The sequence below is a fragment of the Apodemus sylvaticus genome, chromosome 21 (assembly GCF_947179515.1).
Source record: "Apodemus sylvaticus chromosome 21, mApoSyl1.1, whole genome shotgun sequence".
Lineage (NCBI taxonomy): Eukaryota > Metazoa > Chordata > Mammalia > Rodentia > Muridae > Apodemus > Apodemus sylvaticus.
This window is the reverse complement of record NC_067492.1, coordinates 1304964-1328580: the sequence shown is the minus strand read 5'-3', so window position 1 is coordinate 1328580 and position 23617 is coordinate 1304964. Positions and strand designations below refer to the sequence as shown.

The window sequence follows — 23617 nt, the reverse complement described above, 5'->3', positions numbered from 1 at the left end:
TGTGCCTGTTACCTCTTTCTTCCCATTTATGAGGACCCCTTTCTGTCTAGGAGAGGAGTTCCAAGTGCTTGAAAAATCCATCGCATCGGGGAGATAAAAAGATAACTATCTACTTCTTTTTCTCTTGAGCAGAGGACACTAGGCACAGGCTGAAAATCCAAATCAGAAAAAGAACTCCCTTTCCAAAGTGAGCAACTTGCAGAAGCCATTTTAGCTCACAGGAGCCATTTAACGGGGAAAGCCATTTTGCACCTCAATGAGTCCTCTCTAAGAGGTCTCTGGGTGAATTCACCAGGCAATAGAGAGATCAGGTGCAGCTAGGGAAGACACCTGACCTTGGGGAAGCTTCCAGTCTGTCAGAGTGGGCCCCCAGGCCAAAGACTCCATGGTTGAGAAGAAATAGTCTTTGGTGAGCAGGGTCCCATTGTCTTCACTCACCCTATTCTATGCAGCCAGGACACGTTATCAGCCTGGCTTCTTTCCACTGTGCTGATGTCAAGGCTTTCTTGTCTTCTGTCCAAAGTCTGTTCCCATGTTACCATCTTTTAACTCACTGACAATATAATTTAAAGGCTGAGGGAGTGGTTAGAGAAAACCATGCCAGGGAATAGGAAGCCAGAATTCTGATTTTTCTGTCCATTGGCTGGACTTTAGTGGTATTGTGGATAGGTGTCTTGCTTAGTCCTAATCCCTGACCTGTCTCCCTGTTTGCTGCAGAAGAGATAATAGCAAGTGCCCAGCAAACAAGCAGGGTCTCTGGGTAAAGCAAAAAGGCCAAAATATAAGTGTAAATGCGTGGAGCAAACAGAAGACATCCTTGTGACATCTTTGTACTGACGCTACCCACTTCCTTTCCTCTCTGACGGAACTGATAATATGAATGCACATCAGGGGGTGTGCTCCAACTAATAAACACATGATTTACCCCTTAATGAATAGAATAGGAAATGTGTGGAGCAATCAGGTCCAAGCAAGCACAGCTGCTTGGGTGGGAGCCTTGCATCTAGACACTGCAGACCTCTTTAATAAATATCTTCTTAATTGAGCAATTGAAAAGCTTAGGCAGAGAGAGAAGGCTGTGGATCCTTGCTGGGGTGGGAGAGAGGATGGCCATGGAACACTGGTTTCTGAAGGCATGTTTATAGTCAACATCATGTTTTCATAGCCAAATTATAGACACATGAAATGATAATGATGCTGAGACAGTAGGAATAGAGTTGGGAGCTCTGAACAGCTTTGCTATGTATGGCAGCTACACACAGGGGAAACAAATGGGATCAGACAGTGTCCTGGGCTGGGACTCATAGTGTTTTTCCACAGGGCAAGGAGATTGGGAAAACCAGAGCAAGAATCCTGAGGTCAGCTAAGGAAAGGTTCTTTCTCTTCTATCAAATACTTGCTTTTAATGTTTTTATTTTGCTTTTAAATTTCCTTTGGGCAATTTCTTTTTACAATTCCAACCTGGGATGTTTTAAAATGAATGACTAGTTCAAGGTGAAGCAAGAAAAAGCAGGGTCCTTTTGTAAGATGGCAAGATGTGGCAACTTCCACGTCGGAAACACCAGCAGGGTTAGGGGAGAGAGAAGCATACTATATTTTATCTTATTTTTGTAATTCATCCCTGCTACTCACATAGACTATAGTAATCTTGCTGTTCCATTTCCTGCCCCAGCCCTGTGCTGTTGTAACCACACATTTCATTTCTATGTATGTCATGAAACCCACAATGAATTAGATTTTTATTGATTTTGTACATTTTGTTTACACATGTTATAAATTCCTTTATTGTGGTGTTTTTTTTTTTTTTTTTGCTTTAACTGGATAATTATTCTTTTGAGTGGTAAAATCAACTATGCAATCTTGGCATAAACTCTACTTAGATATAGTACACCATGTGGCTTAGTTACATTTTTTTGTTGCTCTAACAATAGCAACTTAAGGAAGAACGGGTTTATTCAGGTTTACAATATAAGTACACAGTCCGTCATTTCACGAAAATTGAGGTGGTAGGAGCTTGAAGCAGCTGGTCATATGGAATTCACAGTTAAGAAGCAAAGAGAGACTAATGCCCACTATTAGTCAGCTCCTTTCTCCGTTTATGCAGTCCAAGATTCTGGCCAGGGAATGGTGTCTCTCACAGTAGTTGGGTCCTTCACATTAATTAAACCAATGAAGATAATCCTCCAGGGGCATGCCTAAAGATCCATCTTGAGGTTACTCTAGAGGCTTTCAAGCTGACAATTAGCACTAACCCATCACACCTTATGTTACATATTTCATTAGATTTAACTTTCTAAAACAACTATAAGCTAAAATACCATTAGAAATTAAGTATGCGTATAATCAGAGTATGGAAAAGAATAGCAAGTATGCCTGTATGGGGTCAGGAAAACCCTCTGGGAAGAGATGACACCCAAACTACAGCTTCACGGAAGACTCAAGAAGTTAGATTCAGCAGTGCTGCTCGGCAATTTTCTAACTAGCAGAAATAGAAAAAACATCTAGTGAATGGATATGCTAAACTTGTCTCACCATAGGAACAAGGAATTCAGGGAGAGCAATGAGTGAAGTGGCCTTCTCAGACTTCCCAGTGCCTTTCTGCAGCAGTGTGGCTAAGCTGTGTGCTGCAATCATCAGCCTGGCAACACTTCCAGCTCCTGCATGCTCATTGTCAATACTGACTTCAGCCTGAAACAGCTGTGTTTGGTAGGATGTGAGCATCCAGAATAATCCAGACTCTTATGCTTCCAGACTAGAGATGAGGTTGGGATTGTGAAGATCTTACAAATATTAGAACTATCCCCTGAAAGATCAGAAGCCTGGCATAACCCCTCCCTCATTCCACCACAATGAAAACCGCAGTTCAGAAAATCAGGCCAGAAAAGGAGAGCCTCACTCTGCTCTTGTCACTGAGCATGCACTGTGGGTCAGGCCTTGGCCAGAAATCAAACAAAGGACAAGTCAGCTCACAATTGAGGCAAGACATAGAAACAGGGAAATGTTAGGGACATAGAAAAGAATAGGAGCCCCTAACTCTGGAGTCTAATTGATATATTCCATCAGTCAAGAAGCCAGAACTTCTTCATAACTGTTTGCTGAGAAGGATCTTAGCTGACTAAGTTGATTGGTTTTAAAAACACATACACACAAGAAATTCAGTATTCTTTTCTATATATTCTACACCTCTAAGATTCAAGAAAATTTCTACATCCTTCTCAGGGCTTCTTCATAGAATGGCTTCTTCTTCCCATTTCTGTCACCATGAGTTCATTTTGTTTTGCTAGATTCTCATGGAAATAGAATTAACTAAGCACTGCTCTTGTGTATCATGCTCTGTCACTCAGCCAGCTGCTATGACTGAACTGTGGTGCTGTATAGGTTGATTTCTCTTTATTGTTGAGTAGCATATTGTAGTGGGGTTTCACCATAGGTTTTCTTTCATGTTAGGAGCCTTACACTCTGTTTCATTTTTCTTATTGTTACTGGTGATGCTACTGGAGTGAATTTTGCTATTGATATTCTCTTATTAGAAGGAAAAAACAGAGGATGGACACAAAATGGAATGTCAGAATATTTTCTTCAGAGAAAGGCAAGAGCAAAAAGAATAATACACAATTCAATAAAAAGAAAAGAAGTAGCAATATAATAGATTCCAAAGTGGTATGAGTTAAGATTATATTAAAAACAAGTGATATAAATTATTTAAATTAATCTGCAGAGATCTTTGATCTGGATAAAAACAAAACAACAAAAAATAAACAGCAAAGCCCAAAGTCGCAGTCTCTATAAGAAATACACTTTAAAAGTGGGAAATAAAATCATGGTAGAACATGCAAACAATAATTAAATCCACATGAAATGGGAGAAATAAAAATATAAATATTAGAGAAGATACCAGTAAATAAAGAGAAAACAGAACAGAAACAAAAAACAAAAGCAAAACAAAATTATGTTATGAAGTACCATCAAAACAATTTTATGGTTGAAGGGGAGGTCACCACCACATGAGTTTAATGAGTTAATGTTTAAAGAGTCACAACATTAAGAAGGTTGAGAGTCACTGTTCTAAACAAAATCTAAAAAGAGAATGGGAAGCTACCAGGTGCCCACTTAAAAGTGTTAAAGTAGACAAGGTGAATGATTATTAGTGTTGGTCAAACATCCATGGTAGGAGTCATGCTTAGATAGTTGACTTCTATAATGCTTTAATGATTTTGGAGTAAGGGCAACAATTATTCAAAAAGTTACAAGTATAGCATCAACTCTCTGTATTTTTAGGAATGTAGAGAAATAAAATAAACACAAAATAAAACACTTAACTGCTTATCATTTGTGAATGAACAAACCCCAGCCCATTCATATACAGAGTATGACAGTTTGCACCTGAAATACTTCTCACGGGCCAGTGCTTTGAAGGCTCTGTTCTAGGAGTATTTTGACAGTTCTGGAGCTTTTAAAGGGTGAGGACTGGCTGCTGAAAATCCACCGTTGCTTTGAAGTAGCGTTTAAAGGTTCTACCTGTCCTAATTCTGGCCTGATGTTTCTGCTTCCTGACAGGCCACCTACCAGGGAAGGTGCCAGACTTCTATATTTTGCCATTGGTGAGGCACTGAAGTCCCTCTGAGACCATTAGCCAAAACAGCCTTTTACTTCTTTAGGCTGCTTCTCTTTAGGGTCTAACTATACAGTGGGGCTGTCTAGATTGTGTCAACTTTTCCTGGAAGATGTGAACAACCATGCATTCACCCCAGTTGGGACACCAAGGACAGACCAAAGTCCAGCCTGGTAAGCCAATGTGATTATTGGGGTTGCTTACAGAGAAGGAAAGGGATTACAGGAGCATAGGTGAACCCAAACCAACTGCATCACCACAGAGTTTCAACCCATCATGCAACTTAACAAAGCTGCACCATGGAGTCCCAACTTTCAGTTAACTTCCTTTTCCTGTATACTGTAGCATCTTCCACAATTCTTGCTGATGGCAGAAGACAGGAGGTGGCAATGTCTGGAATCCTAAGTTGGGGTCCTGTGATCCTCCTTCAAAGAAATAGTTGTCAGTAATATCTCTGTTGCCATCCCCATTGCCCTTGCTCCTTCTTTACTGTTTTGCTCACTCACCATGATTTCCATGCCAAGGTAATCTATTCCAAAATAGCAGTGGGGTTATCATACTGTGCTTGGAGGTAAAAGGCCATCTTCCAGCAAGTCCTATTCACCTACACGAAGAAACAATCTACTCATATTAATTAGGCAATGTAGATCAATTTCAGAAATACTAGTAAGTACAGAACATACATGTACACATACATACAACCACATATGTCATATGATTCAATTCTCACTGTATACTAGAAAAGTCGAAATAGTGTACAGAGAAAGCTCATCAGTTACTGCCTAGAAGTGGATGGGAACATTCTGAGACTACCTATGCAACAACAGCAGGGATCCCTTGGGGATCATTGACATTTTCTATGTCTTCACTGGGGTATTGAGTGTGTGTGTTTGTGTGTGTGTGTGTGTATGGTTAAATTTACTGACTAATGAAATACCATTGTTATTAATGTATGCATATATGTGTGCACATGTATGCATATGTATATTGAGGCCAGAGGATAGCCTTGAGTATCATCCTTAGGAACATCATTCAACTCCTTTGAAACAAGGTCAGTCTCACTGGTCTGGAGCTTGCTGATTAGTCTAGACTAGCTATCCATTGACCCCCAGGGATCTTCTTGTCTCAAGACTTCATGTCTCCACTACCATGACTGGTTTTTGTAACATAGATCCCGGGGATGAACCCAGAGCCTCATGCTTGGATGGTAAATACTTTACTGACAAAGTTCTATGACTCTTTCAGACATAGTTATATTTCACTGTGTGTCAGTTTCATTTTGATCAATGTGGATTGAGTTGCTTTATAAAATCACTTGCTTGCATGGGCTTATTTTTCAACATTTACATGCCTACATCCTGCCATGCTTCAGTGATTCAGGTAGGTCTATATAACAACACAGCCTCCCACTCACCTAGGAGTCTTCTACTTAAAGTTCCACTATCAGCAGCACCCTACTGAGCTATGCTTTCCTTTTGTGTGCTGCACATCTTCAGGCATCTCTTGCAGTTCTCTGGATCTGGTTAAAACAATCTCTCCTGGTTGAATTCAGCGCAAACTCCCTTTGTTTAGTGTCCAGTGTGCATCCCTTTTATTTATGTAAAACATTGTTGGCTTGAGGATAATAATTGGATCATTTGTTCTCTTAGGATAATTAAACCAATATCTATGGTTTTCTGGCTTGTTCTGTACCCAGTATGCTGGGTGCTCTGCGTTGCCCCCAATAGTGTAAGCACTGCAGGCCATTAACCACATTATGTAAAGGTGAACTTTTAGCAGAGGAAGCAGAAGCTTAAACAGGCAGCAGCTGTGAAGGGATATGTGTTCAAAATCAGAACAGGCAATATACGGTAAGGGTGTGAGGAATTCAGAGAACTAGAAAGACATTCTCTGGTAGAAATAGGTAATGCGAGATTTTTATGAAGGAGATGAAATTTAAATAAGCTCAGAGCAACCTCATTCCTCTGAATGTTATTCCTGGGACTGTTGTACTCTCCCTAGGGTCATTTCAGGCTCTTTTCTCTGGAACTCAAAGGAAAAATGGGGTCATTTCCTAACAAAGCCAGTGATGCTAGAGTACACTTCTGGGAGTTTACTGTGGAAATATGCAAAATGGGCACCTCTGGATCATAGCCAGGAGAGGCTATGAGGACAGTTTCTGCTTCCCAGTTTGTTTTTGCCCTCTTAATTTCAACTTGCTTTCTCTGCAGCTCAGTACACCATGGGGACACACAGATCTTTGACACTGAAAACTCTTAGCAAACTTTCTCTCTGAAACTAGGAGAAAGCAAAAGAGTAACAGAAGGGACAGCAGGTTGATAAGCAGACATTCCTAATGGAGGACACAGGAGGACCACAGCACAGGATGCTCTGCTATCTGTCTCTGGAGTTCATCAGGCACATTGTCTAAATAATTAAGATGGAGCTGCTCTGGAAAATAACACTGGGAAGACATGAAGACATGCTCTGCCTACACTACTCCAGAGCAAACCACAGCCATGATAAGGGCTCTTGCTTCTCTCCTGCTACTCATAATTGGCTTTGCCGTTGTGGCTCCATTGGAGGTGTTTATATTCAAGTGAAGACATTTACTATTACTTTGTTTAAAGACAGGGGCACCAGTCGTCCATGCTAGCCTAAAACTACCTGTGTAGTCAAGATTGACATTGAATTTGTATTATTTCTGCCTCTGTCTCCTAAATGAACATGAGTGTTTTGGGGACAGTACATGAATTGTACCTAAGATAATTCAAACTTTCAAAAGACTGTAAGCTGTATGTGTGTGCTTTGTGTTTGTATCTGTGGGTGTATGATCCTGAGTGGGGTTGATGGAGTCTCTTCATTTGAAGGCCAGAGGTTCTTTGTCTGTTGTTATTCAGGAACTGAGACATGGTCTTCTGACTTGGAACTCACCAAAGTAGTCCAGGCAGGCTGACCAGTGAGCCCCAGAGATCTATAGTGGGATTATAAGTGCACACACCTTGCCTGCTTTTGTTTTTCTGTGAGTTCTGGGAATTGAACTAAGGTATTTATGCTTATGAAGGAAACACCTTAGCAACTGAGCCAACCACCAGCCCCAATATTTGAGATATTTCTTAAAAACCCAGTACAATTTCTTCATAATGTGTTATGTTGTTAAGGGGTTGGTAATATTTCCTCTCCTCAGGCTGGGTAGCTCACACAGAAGAGACCTACTGTTAACTTAGACCAGAACATGCCCATTGTCTCCATCCTTGATGCTCACAGCACCTAGAATTCTGCTTCATCTTTTGTCTTTTTTACCCAAAACAGATGTTTTGCTGGTGTTCTTATGTTAAAAGTAGAGGGAAAGAAAGGAGCCTTTGTAGCACTCTAGTGACAGGAGATGGCATAGTCTGAATGCCACTTGATTGAGTCTTGGTGTGATGGATGAACTCTTGATGAGAACCACACAGCCTGTGGCTAGTGCTGGGGCTCTAGGCCTTCTTGGGTCACAAGCTGTCATTATGCCCAAGTGCACTCTGCCCTAGTTGAAGGGTCACCATTCTGTTCTTTTAATGAGAATTCCTACTTTTCATGGTGTTTTATTGGTCTGGAACGGGTGTTGACAACATTATGTTTTGAGAGGTGACATTTTTCACTAGGCAGCATCTTTGAAGCAGTGGGCATGGCTGTGGAAATCACACAAAAGTAAGTAAAGTCGTAGCGTGTTGAACAAAGGTAGAGATAGTGGAGGCTGTGTTTGTGTGATCTGGGGGTGGAGGGGGCTCAGATGACTGTCAGCAGTCATTGGCTGAGGCTTACTCTCACCTCCCACACTTGCCTTCACCATCCTCAGAGGTTTGTTTCAGACAAGTTGCCTGTATCACTAGTTAGGGATGATGACTATGAAAGGACTTAAGCCCACACAGGGACATGCATGACAAATTATCCTGACAAGAATGCCACTACGATATTAGCAGCTCGTTAAAAGAGCTGGGTGAAACTCATCTTGGCTTTGATCAATTTTCTGCTAGCATTTCAAGGCTTCAGACAAATTCTCCAGCCCCTCCCACTCTACCCCAGTTTTGTGTTGTTGAAGCTGTTCTTGGCAGAGCTTTCCAAGGGCTCTGAGAGTCTGATGACATACTCACCAAATCCCACAGATGTGCATGCCTGGTTTAGGAAGAAGAAATGGAATATGAACTGAGAATTTATATTTGCACTTAAAAATATATACAATAAGCTCAGATAATATAATCTGTGATGCTCACTCCAGCTATTAGGTTCTAATGAGAGGACATGAACAATGGTCTGGAAGTGGAGGCCCTGCGCGCAGTTTTCCGGGCCTGGGAATCTTAAAGCAAGAATGACCTGTGGGAAATGGCCAGGCCAAACACATTGCTGATGACAACTCTAATAAGGAGACACAGGTGACAGGAAAGTCCAGACTTCCTGAATTCCTGGAGCTTGTTCCATTCCCTTCACCACTGCTATAGGGGACAGTGGGACAACAGAGTCTGAGTCTGCCAGAGGAAATGAACAATGAAGATACATATATACACATGTATACTGTTGTCTGTTGACATGGAGACAGGCAGGTTTCCAATTTTTAGGGTAAACTGACAGGATGCAGACAATAATTATAACCACAGTCTTGGGGCAGAATTTGTTCTCTGAGGACACTCCTTAGAGACTGGGGAGGCTCACTCACTTCAGGATAATTTCTTTTTCTCAAATTCTACTGCTTACAGATGATATTGATCACTCCTAGAATCTTTCTAGTGCAGGGCTGAGCCTTTCATACTCCTGTATTCCTACTGGTTTAGAGATTTCAGATGGTTCTAAGACCAGTGAAGACACATAGTTTTGCAATAAGGAAAGCATGGTATGCCTTACATAAAGACTACATGATGTGTATCTATCAAGTGACAACCATCTCCATGCATGAGCTTCTCTCAAGCATGGATTCTGTTGCTTTTCACATAAAGTTCTATGTTCTGTGGGTGTTACATGTCTGTTTTGTATATGTTAACATTTTAAAATGGAAACACAGAGAAAGACAGAACAAAGATAAGAATAAAGAACTATGGAAACTTTAATGTTGTACCTATGGAATTATGTAGGCCCTTGGGACGGAGTGAGAAGCCAGAACAATAAAGGAAGACTAGAAGCAAGAGAAAATGTATTTGGATGAGTTTATGTGAATTCCCTTAAGTAAATGAAAACCAACTGGTTCTAAAGGTGGAAAGGGATTGCTAGTGACTAAACACCATATATCACAGGTATTCAGCATGAACTCTTCTACTGAGCCACACCCCCAGTGCCTTTTGTAACTAACTTAAAATCTAATGGTTAGAATCTAATGATTAAATAGAACACTCAGTTTTCCTATTTTCAATGAATGGTTAGCTTCTCAATTTCTTCACTAAATGAATAGTAGGACTGTCTAAATTATCAAAGTTAGCCTCCCTCTCTTCATTAAATGATAAGTTTTTCTCTTTATTCATTTAATGTTTAGCTTTCTTCTTTCTTCATTGAATGCTTGGCTTCCCTATTGATTCATTGATTAGCTTTCCCACTCCATCCCCTTTCATTGATTGATTGGCCTCCCTTCTCTCTTCATTGATTGGTTGCTCTCTCCCTCCCTCTTCATTGACTAGTTATACCTCCTTTTTGTTAGTTGAATGGTTAACTTTCCCCTCTTTTCATTGAATGGTTAACCTTTCAGAATTCATTAGGTAGCCTCCCATTTCTTCACTGAATGGTTAACATCCCTCTCTTTTCACTCAATGGTTATTCTCATGCTCTTCATTGATTGGCTGGCCTCTCCTCTTCATTGAATAGTTAGACTCTCTTCATTTAATGGTTGTCTCCTCTTCATTGAGTGGTTAACTTCCTACTCTCTTTAATGAATGGTTAACCTCTCATTTACTTCATTGAGTGATTATCCTCCCTCTATCTTCATTAAACAGTTATTCTCCCTCAAATGATTATCTTCCTTCTCTTTTCACTGATGGTTAGCCTCCCCTTTGCTTCACTAAATGATTATCCTCCCTCTCATTTCATTATATGGCTAGCCTCCCTCTTTATTCATCCAATAACTGGCCTTCTACCCTCTTCAATGATTTAACCCCCATTCTTTTTGTTGAATGGCTTAGCTCTCACTCTCTTCAATGAATGATTAGTTTCTCTTTCATTGGGTAACTTTGTGTAAACTGAAAAAAATACATTAAAGCAGTATGTTTTCCAATAGTGTTTATCTACCTGTTCTGTGAGACACCATGTAGAGTTCTTACCTTTGAGAATTTCTTTGGAGGAAATGAAGCATGGAAATCACTTTAGTGTAATACTGGGGATGTTTCAGACAGATGGAAACTTATAGTCAAAGACAGAAATACAGGACATGCATGACTTGTTCCATGAAAGCCAAGTGATGGAAACAGGATGGTATGTAGGTGTGGTTGTATGTACCTATGTGAGCATATGCATGTGGAAGGCAGAGGTCAACTGCTGACATTATTCCTCAGGAACTGTCCATATTTCATTTTCTTGAGTCAGGGTTTGTTATTGGATCCAGAGGCTCACTAAATCGAGACTGGCTGCATAGTAAGCTTCAGAGATGCACCTGTCTCTTCATTCAGGTTTTGGATTATAATAACAAACTATCAGCATTTTACATGGGTGCTAGGAATGAAACACAAGCCCTCCTATCTGTGGGGCAAACACTTTACAAACTGAACTATTTTTTTCTTTTTATAGGCGGCAAAAAAGGATTTGAAGGAAATAGCTTAAGATTTGCTCATCATTCAAAGGACAAAATGTATGAATTCTCCTATATCAGCAAAAGTGTCATCTAAAGATAATGTGTTTGCAACTAATTTTCCTGGTATCTGCTTTCCTAATATTAATGTTAGCACTAAGGTAAAACTGCTTAATCATGATGTCTTTGCGTATAATAAGTGTTCTGGCTTAAGATCAAGAATCAAGTGTCTAGATTATTATTTTGTCAACTGTACACAAGCTAGAGTCATTTGGGAAGAAAGCCATTTGGGAAGAGGGACTCTTAATTGAGAAAATAAGATTGGCCTATAGGCAAATATGTCAAGTATTTTATTGATTAATGATTGATATTGGAGGGTCCATCCCACTGTGGGTTATGTAAACCCTCAGAAGGTGGTTCAGACTTGTCTAACAGGAAGCTGAGAAAGCCAAGAGAAACAAGCCAGAAATCAGCATTCCTCTATGACTTCTGCTTGAGTTCCTGCCTCCAGGTTTTTTCCTTGACTTCTTGTCCTTTCTTTCACAATGGAATTGTGATATGGAAGAACAAGCTGAAATAAATCCTTTCCTTCTGAGATGCTTTAAATCATGGTGTTTTATCATAGCAATAGAAACCCTAATGAGAATGCCAAGGCAGGGGGCTACTGAGATGGCTGTCAGTAATGGGCTTGGCTCTGTGTGTGTAAGGACCTGAGTTCAATACCCAGAACCCATGTGGAAAGCTGGGAATACTTGCATATTCTTATAATGCCAGAACTGAAAGTTGGAGGTTGGGGGGAGGCGGACAGAGAGTGGCAGATCTCTGGAGTTCACTCGCCTGCCAGCTTAGCCTACTTGGTGAGTTCTAAACCAGAGAGAGACCCTACCTCCACAAAAAGATAGGTAGCACCTGAGGAATAAGGTTGTCCTCTGGTCTCTATGTACACTTGCACTCCAGTTCTCACTCGCTTGTATGTACATGCAAACACACTGAGCACACACAAACACACATGCAGAAGATCCTAGTAAGAACAGTTCTAGTTTCCAGTCACTGGCAAAAGGAAGTGATAGAATCCTGAAATACAACTGTAACGGTTGGAAGAATTTTAGAAATTATTCTTATCTGTTTTTAATATGAGACAAAACGTTCTTTCACATTAACCTTGGTAAGAGTGTGAGAGTTGAAGCTCAGATCTTTGACTTTCAATAAGCTCCTCTTCTCCAGTGACCTACCAGTAAAATAAATGACTATAGCTTTCATATTGTTTGAACAGGGTTGGGAGTGGTGTCAGAAGTCAGGCCAGTCTTTTCCTCAGTGATTACTCAGCTCTGTTTTCCATTGTCTTGAATGCATCCCAGGTTTGTTCTGGAACTTTGTTCAAACAATGTAAAACACCACAAGATGCTCTGTACTCATTGCTGGATCCTGACTAGAGACAGGAAATGCTGAAAAGCATGAGAGAGAGAGAGAGAGAGAGAGAGAGAGAGAGAGAGAGAGAGATCTGACTAGAATTCCAGCAGCACAATTTGCTTCAGATTCAAAGCAGTTCCAAAACAAAATTCCTTATAAGACAAGCCAGCATCAACATCTGCAGGTACTTCTCCAAAACAAACAGAAATTTACATCTTTAGAAGGCATTCCCATCCTGAGGATCCCAGTCATTGCTCACACAGGGGCTGCCCTTTCCTTTACACCAGAAGAGACTGTACAATGGGAAACCATCTTCCTGTGCCCTTGACTTTCCTTCCTTCCTTCCTTCCTTCCTTCTTTCCTTCCTTCCTTCCTTCCTTCCTTCCTTCCTTCCTTCCTTCCTTCCTTCCTTCCTTCCTTCCTTCCTTCCTTCCTTTCTTCCTTCGTTCCTGAAAAGTCCCAGATGATGCAGCCTGGCCATACACTGCCTGTATAGCTGAGGATGACCTTGAACTTCCTACCCTTCTGACTCCCCCTCTACAATGCTGAGATGACAAGTATGTTTCACATCACCCTGTTGATGGTGATGGGATGGAAATCAGAGGTTCTTGCACACCAAGAGAGCACTCCACCAGAGGAGTGCCATCCTCAGCTGGTATCTGTTCCTCTGTGCCATCCCCAGCCTCATGTGCTATTAACCCCTGAGCTGTCTCCATATGCTCCTAGCCCTAGGAAAGAAGAACCCATATTCTGAAAGTTATGGTTGAGCTCCTGGAGTTCCATATCCAGTCCTGCAGGATGTTGTATTGTCTATCACAGGGAATTCCAAGCCCTTCCTGCTCCTCCTGAGTATCCATCCTCATGGGTAAAGGATGACCACTGAACAGAGAGCACTGGTCCTATCCATTTTCTTGTGCTGGATAACATGGCAACATTAATTGATATGGTGTTGTCGTTCACTCACCCTGTAAAAGAAAATTCCTACAAGTTCTGCTCACAGGAGATTTAATAAAATCTATAACTGAGAGATAGATAGATAGATAGATAGATAGATAGATAGATAGAGAGAGAGAGAGGGGGGGAATCATTGTTAATTACACTGTCAGGAAAAATGCTTTCTGCTGTGCCATTGTTCATGAACCTGAGACAGATTCTGAGAAGAGGTCTAGCCTTCTTGTTTGGGAGGCCATATTGACTTGCTGCTGGTGGAATAAATAGAATACTTCCTGCATGGCAAACATGCATGAAAAAGCAGGGTGTGAGGCCATGATTCTGTAAAGCAGGCTGGCCAGATGTTCCAGCTGACCTCCACCACTGGAGTCTGATTGACAGTGGGTCGGATTTCGCCAGCTGTTTGGAAGAGCTGCAGGAAGAGTCAACTCTTTCCCAAGACTAAAAGGGGCCACCTGCAAAATATCACCTCATCACTATTGGGATTTGCATCCTGTGTCTTTTGTGAATCTTGAATCCATAATTTTCAATGCTTAGAAATGTTATGAAAAGGATTACAGATTTATCAGCAACCAGATCTCTTAAGGAGAGCCCTGTATGACTTCTACTATGATATATGCCTGGAATGTCAGCCAGGCCTTGCTGAACCCATATTTAATGTCTGGTTTTAGGAAAATGTGACAAATACTGAAGCCAGAGGACTAAAAAAAGCACACATATGCTTGTGTGTGTGTGTGTGTGTGTGTGTGTGTGTGAGTGAGTGTATGTATATGCCCGCACATGCATTTGTGTATGCACATACATGCACGCACAGTGGCACATGAGCACACACGGGCACACATATGTGCATATGTGTATTTGTGAAATGTATGTGTGTTATGAATAAGTTTTTGCAAATGGAAACATCTATAAAACTGTCTAACAGAGCCAGAGGAATGTTGGCTAATTAGAATCATTGCTGGAAACTATTGTTTCAGGAAAATGGTAATTCCAGGAAGCCTTGTAGATTTTATTTATTTATGCATTTATTTATGTAGATTTTTATCTCTGCAGCCTTAGCTAAACTTAGCATCCTGAAGCAAGGGCAGTAAGCTGCATATTTTATATGTGCCTTAAAACACAGCATTAGTCATAATAAATCCAGACACCCCGGGATTCAAAACCAGCAATTCTGATAAAAAATAAAATTAAAATTACAGAAATTTGGAACTTATGGATAGTTTAGTTAGCTGAAATATACCTTTGTGCTATCTATGAAATAAAAGCGAGTTAGAAGTAAATTGTGAATGCAAATTAAATTGCAGGCCAAGGTTTAAAGAGAACAAACTGGATTCAAACAGACCCTTAAGCACTTCAGAAACATCTATTTACATATAGGCAATTAATGCCTGAATTACAAATCATTCTTATTCCTTCATTAAAACAAGTCCCCTGAGGACCTCTATTAGTCCAAAAAAAAAAAAAAAATTCTAGAAGTGTAAATTGAATACATTTGAAAGCAGAAAGGCATTCCACTGCTGTTCACCCTGCTCCAAGTCAGAATGTCCTTTTGAGTTATGCTGGCAAAGGCTGCTGCCTGCTCTGGGAGCATGACCAGCTCTTAGTGATAATGGTAACGTTGACCTCGGATTCAGAATGACCTCCTCCAAGTGAAAAAGAAGGTCACACAAAAGACAAAGTCATCTGTATGCTGTTATGGGATGTAATTTATGGTCCCAGTTTGCCCCGTTGCTGTCTCAGCATTTAGCATGCCTGCAATCGTATGTGTCCATAAGGAGTCAAGCAGTCCTTGGAGAAGACCCAGTTTCATGAACATAGCTAAGGAAGACAAGCCATGGGTATGAGTATGAAGCATCAAGGTCACTACATGCAAGGAGTTGGTGCTGGGGCAGGAGAGAATAGAGAATGGGAGGCATGTCTGAGTCCTGAAGGTCTCAGAATTTATGGGGAAGTGGACTTAAGTATTAGAGTATTAATACCACTGGGCAAGCAGAAACCTGAGAAATAAACACACAGAGAACTGGGAATTACATAGTACAAGTGCTTCATAATTGTGCTGAAGTCAGGCATTTCCAACAGGCTACGTCACCTTTATTATCCCTAGAGCACTGGTTGTATTGGTTGTAGGGATGATTCCTCAGAGTGTATGTGCCAACATGTGTGTGTTTGTATGTGTGCACGCACATATGTGTGCAATGCTAGGAATCCAAACTCTGGTCCCTTCCAAAGCCCTTGTGGGGATAATTTCTAAGACTTTAAACTTCTGTTCTTTGGAGGCCAAAGCCTCTTCATGACAGCACCTCAATCTCACATAGATTCTTCTACCTCACGACAAACTGTCAAAAACCTGAGTGCTTCTCTATATTCTTGGGGACTGTTCTTCACCTGAGAACTATTGTGGCCTTCCTATATGCCTGAACCTCCCAACTTCTAGAAAAAAAAGTCTTCAGAAAATCAAAATCCAAGTCCAGCACTGCAAGCATTTCTAAGATACATAAAATATTGTCCAGAAACTATAATGCCCCACATGCTGAGAATTCAAATGCATAAAACTCCATGCATTTATATGACTTATTCAACATTTATACACTGTCCAAAGCCTTCCTCTTAAATGTTATTTTAGATTGAGAGGGTGCTTCTACTATAGGCTTTATGAAAATATAGCTAAGTAGATGTTTTAAAGCACAATTACTCTTGGGCCGGGCCTGGGTGATGGCTCAGTTGTTGAAGTGCTTGTCCTGCAGACATAAGGACCTAAATTCAATCTCAGAAGCCATGTAAAAACAAACAAAGAAACAAACAAACAAACAACAATAACAGCAAAACAGGCATGGTAGTATGCATTTGTAATCTTCAACTGAGGAGATGGAGTAGGTGGATCTTTGAGGCTTACTGGCCACCTAGCCTAGGCTCCTTGGTGAAGTCCAATCCAATAAGAGACCTTATCTCAAAAAAATAAGGTGCATGGTAACAGAACAAAAAATATGGTGCATGGTAGCAAAAAATAAGGCTGCACCCAAGGTTGTCCTCTATCTCCTACATGCACACACACACACACACACATATGCACACACACACACAAATACACACATGTATCTGCACAGATAAGCAAGCATATGCACTCACACTTTTAAAACAGAGAGATTGAGTCTAACTGGTTAAAGTACGAGTCATGACTCCACGTGGTAACTGAACATGTAGAACCTGCACAAAAGTTGACATGATAAAATGTTTCTGAACTCATCATGACTAAAAACTATTTCAAAATTCAATGTAATGAACCTGAGGTACCTCTGGCATCACACACTTATTGCATCTCACAAATTTCCTGTGGCTGTAGTTCTAAACATACTGTACATACATACATACATAATACATACATAATACATACATATGTTTACATAGTACACAGCCAGAAAATGATGCCTGAAACAGCTCGGTGTATATTTGAGACTATTGCTTTTATTGTACATATAGAGTTTCCCCATGGGGTAGGAATTTGGCTCCGTGACAGGGCAATTGTCTAGCAGGTGTGAGGTCCTGGGTTCAATCCCCAGTACTCCAAAAGAAAAAAACCTACTGAATAAAGCTTCCAGTTCTTATAAAAGCTAATGATTTAATTGCAGAAATATTTCAAATATTTTTCTACCGTCATCCCTCAACATGTGTCACATTAGTATATCTTTTGGGTTGTGGCATACTGTTTGATTTAAAAATTCACTGTTTTGGTTGCTGAATTGAGTTTCACTTAAAATTAACATCATGCATTGAGTTTTGGCTTGGGGTTAGGACAGAATTCCCAATGATTTCTGAATAGCCTTAAGCATATGCCTGCCACCATGCAGTGCATCTTTATGTGAGGCAGCCTTCCTCAGCTTTGCTGATTATAGAATCAAAGTGTGGATTAACTCTAGAAATGAAGATGTTCTATGGCCTTCAGTATCAAACATTCAACAAAAAGTTAATTATTTACCTAATTATGAATGAGCACATCCATCTTGACAGTATACAAATATAATTTCACCTGTAAAAAATGGCAAAATTATTTGTATACAAATGAATAACTTTTAAAATAAATCCCTTTATGATTTATTATTAGTAAATGTTTGATTTGCATGTATCTACTTCTGTAAAACATCATCCAAGTAGATGTTTTAAAGCACAATTACTAATTGGCCAGTACATTTGCCTTTCCACAAGATGCATGTGCTCATTCATATTTAGGTAAAGAATTAACTTTTGCTTTAACATTTGATACTAAAGGCCACAGAGCATCTTCACTTCTAGAGTTAATCCATACCTTACATGTTTATATTTAGGGTCCCTAGGAAAGTCCTGAGGTTAAAGAGTTGCATATGGATGAGGTGTAAGACTCTTTGTGTTAAAGCACCTTTATAGGACTTGACATTGTTCTCTGGGAAGGGAAGATTTATTCTACTGAAAAGGTACCAGCAGAGCCTTTTCCAACCCCCTGTACTGTGTCAGATAAGCAGCCCCTCTTTGCTCTATTTGCTGACTGGGCCATTTCTGTGACTGACCAATGTTTACTAACTGTTTACTGAGGATGAGGATGTAGTTCATGTGGCAAGGTGTCTGCCTAGCACTCAGGAGGCCCTGGATCGGATCCCCAGCATCACATAAAACTCATGTGGTAGTACATAGTTGTAATACAGTATTTGGCGGGTGGAGGCAGGAAGATCAGAATTTCAAGGCCATTAGCAACTACATAATGAGTTGGATTGGATGTGCACCAGTATCGTATGCGAGCCTGTCTCAAAATAAGAAAGAAATGTTTGCTTCACTCTTTTATATCATTATCATTTTCCTTAAAATAAAAATAAAATAGGTGAATTGACAAAGTGCTTGTGTTAAAAGCACGGGCATTTGAATTCTATGACCAGAATCTGTGTAAAAGAATCTGGGAATGGTAAGATAATCCCACCACTGGAGAGATGGAGGTAGGGGAATTTTTAAGACTTGTTTGCTGAGCATCCTATCCTACTTGTCAAGTTTCAATTCAGTCAGTCAGAGACCCGTCTCAAAAACAGAAAGGAAAGGAAAAGAAAGGAAAGAAAAGGGTGGACAGCACCTAAGTAATCACTCCTGAAGTTGTTCTCTTCCCCTACTGTACATAAACAAACATGTTCACACACACATAATCACATATGTAAATGCACACATGTAGCTGAACATGAAAACACACACACACACACACACACACACACACACGCACACACACACATAAACAGAAATACACAATTTTTTTTTAAAGAAAATCAACCAAAGCTGATAGTGGATTTTTAGATCTGGGAGATTTCTATGAGATGTATTGAGATATAAGACTATATTCTTGGATTTGTTAGATATTCATGGAGGACAAAGTGACCTTTCCAAAGAGAACTTGTATATCTGGAATGGATTTTTGTAGGCATGAATATACTCTGTGCCCTAATCCAGCAAGAAGTGGAGAAGGAATTTGGAGTCTCTTCCCCAAGCCCTCTGAACATTTAAGATTTGTAAGCTGTTGAGCAAAGGGAAGTACAAAATGTCCTAACTAAAGAGGGTGAATTACATTGTGCCAGGAAGCCACGATCTGTGTGGTAGGAGAGAGTTGAAATACTCTCATCCCTTCTCAGGATATCGGCTTGTGCTCAGAGAAAACACTTTGAGTGTGATTCAGTGCAAAAAGTGTTGGCTTTACAACAGCATTGAGTTAATGGTAAGAACTGCAGAAGCCAGGCCAGGTAATCAGGGCTCTCTGTATAAAGACTTGCAATTCCAGAACTAAATGGAATGGAACACCAGCACTAAACATAATGCTCATCAATCAAGACACAGATGAACCCTAGGGCAGGTGATAAAGTTTGAGGAACCAGGAGATAGATGAGCACATTGTTAAATTGTTCCTATCAGATGAATGCTAGAGTGTGGGGCAGACCCTCTCTTCTTTGTCCTCAGCCTCTGAACCAATCATGCAGAGAGGTGGAGAGAAGTGATGGCACCTGCTCTCCAAGCAGAACTCACCTCCTAGGCTCTGTTGGAAACTTTGAAGTAGCCTTAGTAGCTTATTGTTCAACCTACCTACAGCTGTGCAAATCAACAGCCAAGCTGATCCCTGAGTCCTAGTAGAAATATACCCATGGTGAGGTCAAGTGCAGGTCAACTGACTGCATGTAAAGTGCCCGTGCCCAACCTAGACACTGTCTCTCAAGCTGTCACTGCGAGCCCCAGCATGGTGACCCTGAAGTGTAAGTTGAACTCATTTTACCTCTGAGCCTCAGGAACACAATCCAAGGCTACTTTCCTGTAATACATGATACAGACCCTCTGGCTCTTCCCAAGATGGTGGCCAGCTTCAGACTGAAAAGATCTACATGCTTATGGTGTGAACATACAGTCATTGAAACTGTTCCATAGATTTAAGGAATGGGAGTCAGCACTGAAAGTCAATAGCTGATTATTTCTTCTGAAGTTACTTTACATCATCCTCAACAAGAAAATAAAACCCAAAAGAATGTTTACTTGCAGACACTCACTGAAGAGTTGCTAAATTTGTGAACATTATTTTATGCCATCTTTTCATTATTGATGAGTCTGATGATTAAACCCAGGTCTCAGTTACGAAACATATTATCACTGAGCTAGAGCCACCATTATTTTTACCATTTTTTTTTATTAGTGTGTTTGTTTATGACAAGATTTACAGAGCTTGGATAGAAGCCACAAGAGCTAGGAAAACACTGTGACCTGAGTACCAGCCTAGCCCCAGCCCCAGATAATCTTTAAATGGCTTCTCCTGACAGCCCCCCCCCCTATTTTCTCTAAAGATCATTGCTCTTAACTGTTAGGCCTTCCACTCTGCTCACTGTGGAAATTCTGCTCCAGAATTTCTGTCATTCCATGAGAAGTCTTCCACCTGACTCTAGAAATATCTAAAAATCCCCTCAGACACTACTTGGTATGGCAAGAGAGCATCACAGATCAATTGGGTGCATTCTCTGGGAAGAAAAGAAGCCAGCAGCCAGACTACCCTGTGTGAGGCTGTGCAGAAATGTTTAAAATCAGTATCCTCAGCCAGAATGTTCTGGCCTTTGTTGTCAATAGACCACATGTAAAGACCAGATGAAAGAGTGACGTTCAAGGCTGGTCCCTTCCTGGGAGGCACTGTAAGACTGCTAACCTAAGAGAAAAAAAATCAGTCATCTGGGGCATAAAATAGTGTGTTTATCTGTCAGTGAGGCCGTGTTTTTATTGAGGAAATAGATTATCCAGAGAAATGTGTACTGTTTATAGTTCTGTCAGATGGAGAGGTTGTTGCCAGGTCACACAATTTCTTTATTGTCGAGAACTCAGCTTGAACAGTCTTTCCTAAGAGACATTCCCATTCTCTTGTCCAAGTTATTGTTTGATTCATCCATTCACTCATTCATTCATCAGTAACTGACTGAAAACCATTGGTAGGCTGAGACGCATTAAAATATGAATATACAAATAAAGCACAGTTTCCCCCACATAGTCTTCTGTAGGACAAAGACTCAGAAACCACTAGTCATTTGTTTGAATTACACAGATTTCATTTTTGTATAAGAAATGAGCATATCAAAGCTTCATGTGATACAGCCTCTGTGGGAGTTTGTTAGTCTGAGGATAGAGATTCCCATTGAGAATTTTTGTTGGTGGTTTTTAGTGTAAAAATGGATTGAAAATGGGGATGAGAGCACTAAGTAGGCTTTCTGGAAGGTAGTTGATCACAAAAGAAGATGAACTACACTCACACCAAGGACTGTAGCAGCATGCACCCCAAAATCAGTATAAATGCTGCCCAACACAAAAATCAAACTTATTTTAGGCATTATTCGATTTTTTCAATGTTGTTTAAGCTCCATTATATGGTTCTCAAGTGGAAACTGAAGATGACAAAATCCTATCGACATGGCAAAAGGCTGGACATACATGAATATAGACTATGAGTTTGAGGATGTTACAGTTGTTGTTGATGGAATGTGGAGAACCTTCTGGAAGAGGTAGCCAATTAGAATTTAGGTTGAAGAGTCTGTCCATTATTAAATTAAGCAAGTTTCTTAAACAGAGAACATAACAGAGGCATGATGCCTTACAGTATTGATATGAACATCTTCATAAGTCTAATTAACCCCTCAGTTTCTTACCTCTTACTGGCAAAGAAATATTCCATGCAATCTCTCCATCATCTTCTCATGGAGGTCCCTGGAGGTGCTCATTGACTAACACTACCTATGTTGGACAGTAAAGACATTCGGCACACTAATGCTATGTGACTACCTCTACTACATCCTGGGGATAGAGCCTTCCAGTGATAGTTTGTGTCTCTTGCTGTAAGAACTGTATTCCAAGTTAGTAATTGAATTCTAAGCCCTGTTCCTCTGTTGACTAAAGGAAAATAATTAGAGGTCTATCAGTTCTAACCTTGCTCCTGCAAACTGTTTTGGTTTCATTTCCTGACAATTCCTCTACAGCTAAACATAGGAAGTTCTGCCATACAATTGTTGTCCCCACTGTCTGGTTCTGCTTTTTCTGTTCTGAGTGAGTACCACTAAGCTCTGAGGAAGCCATGCTCTAACACAGAATCCTAAAGTGTACTGGCTTAGATTCTAATGAGCCTCTGTTGCAACTCAGGGTCCCCTTAAGGCTCATTAATATATCCCTGTCTGGGAAGCCCATGATGGCCAAATTGTTGGTAGTTCCACTTTATGCTCTGTGGCTGACCACACATACACTATTATTGTAGATATGAGTACCTCCAGACTAATAATTCATTAGGAGTAGAAAGTGTGTATCTCACAAAGATAAAAGACCATTTATATCCACATGTTGATGAGTATGTGCTTCTATTAAAGGTAGAAAAGAAACTATGACTACATCCTTCAGGGTCTCTATGGAAGCCTTCCAGGGTCACAAAGAAGCTAGACATTATGAAATTATGATCTTATGACTTGAAAAGTTTCCTCAAATGTGAAGTACAACCTTTGGTTGCTACATATCTCTAAGGTCATATGACAAATGCATGTAATTACCACATGTCCCAGGAGGTGTGGGTAGCATTACCTCAAGCTTTGTTTGGGGGAAAGGTCCGAGATGTCAGTCGAGTAGCAAAGGGCATTGGCAAGGCCTTGGATGGTGTTCCACTTTGATGTATTGTAGATGGTTTTTGGGCCCTCGTGGGTTGTATTTTTTTCTGCTGTCAATGAATTATCACCTTCTGTGTGGGCAAATACATCCGATGCCTCCTTCTTACTTCCTTGTAAAGTCTACCCAGAACTTGTTTTCTGTGATGACAAGATACATCTCAAATTACTCCAAAGATGTTATTGATTTTCTTACAAATAATAAGGGCAGCCACAGGGGAATCATAAAACTTCAAGTTGTTGCCTTGGTGAATGTTACCATATAATGCCAGTAGCTTTGGTTTTTATTTAATTTTGTGATTAAAGTTTTTATTGATTTCCCTGTAGGGTAGAATATATCAATACTTTCAGTTTCAAAGGAGCATTCAGGAACAAGAAAACACAAAAAAATTCAACCAGAGAAAACTAGAGCTTAATTTTAAAGTTTAGGAAGCCGCCACCATGAATCCCCAGGTGCACCTTTGGAATAGGTCTTGGATGTAGCCCCAGCTTTGCACAGTGAGCTGATCCCTCAGGCAGCAGCTGGTGCACAAGCCAGTGGAGTTTTGTGGGGAGATGCTGAACTAGGATTTTCTGGAGATAACACTATCAGCTAACAACCAACAAGGGTCATATTTCCTGTCACCATCAGTCATGTGTGCTTCTTTCTCTTCCTCAGAAAAAGATTTCCATGGGTGTCCTGTCAGTAGAGGGTATACCATCCTCTATGGAGTCTGAATGTAGAGTAAGACTATTCTTTTTAGAGGTACCCCATCAAGG

General features: G+C 40.4%; 1 long non-coding RNA gene across 2 annotated transcripts; it reads right to left on the bottom strand.

Annotated features, from left to right (window-relative positions):
- Positions 1 to 1903: 1903 nt before the first annotated feature.
- LOC127671886 (uncharacterized) lies at positions 1904 to 22212 on the bottom strand. Of its 2 annotated transcripts, none has more exons than XR_007974802.1 (3): positions 21863 to 22212; positions 5119 to 5233; positions 1904 to 5037 (listed from the first exon to the last, which is right to left on the bottom strand). It is a non-coding gene; the product is annotated as an uncharacterized LOC127671886 (long non-coding RNA). The 2 variants fall into 2 exon arrangements; XR_007974803.1 differs by having other exon boundaries at positions 5119 to 5216; positions 21863 to 22209.
- Positions 22213 to 23617: the final 1405 nt, after the last annotated feature.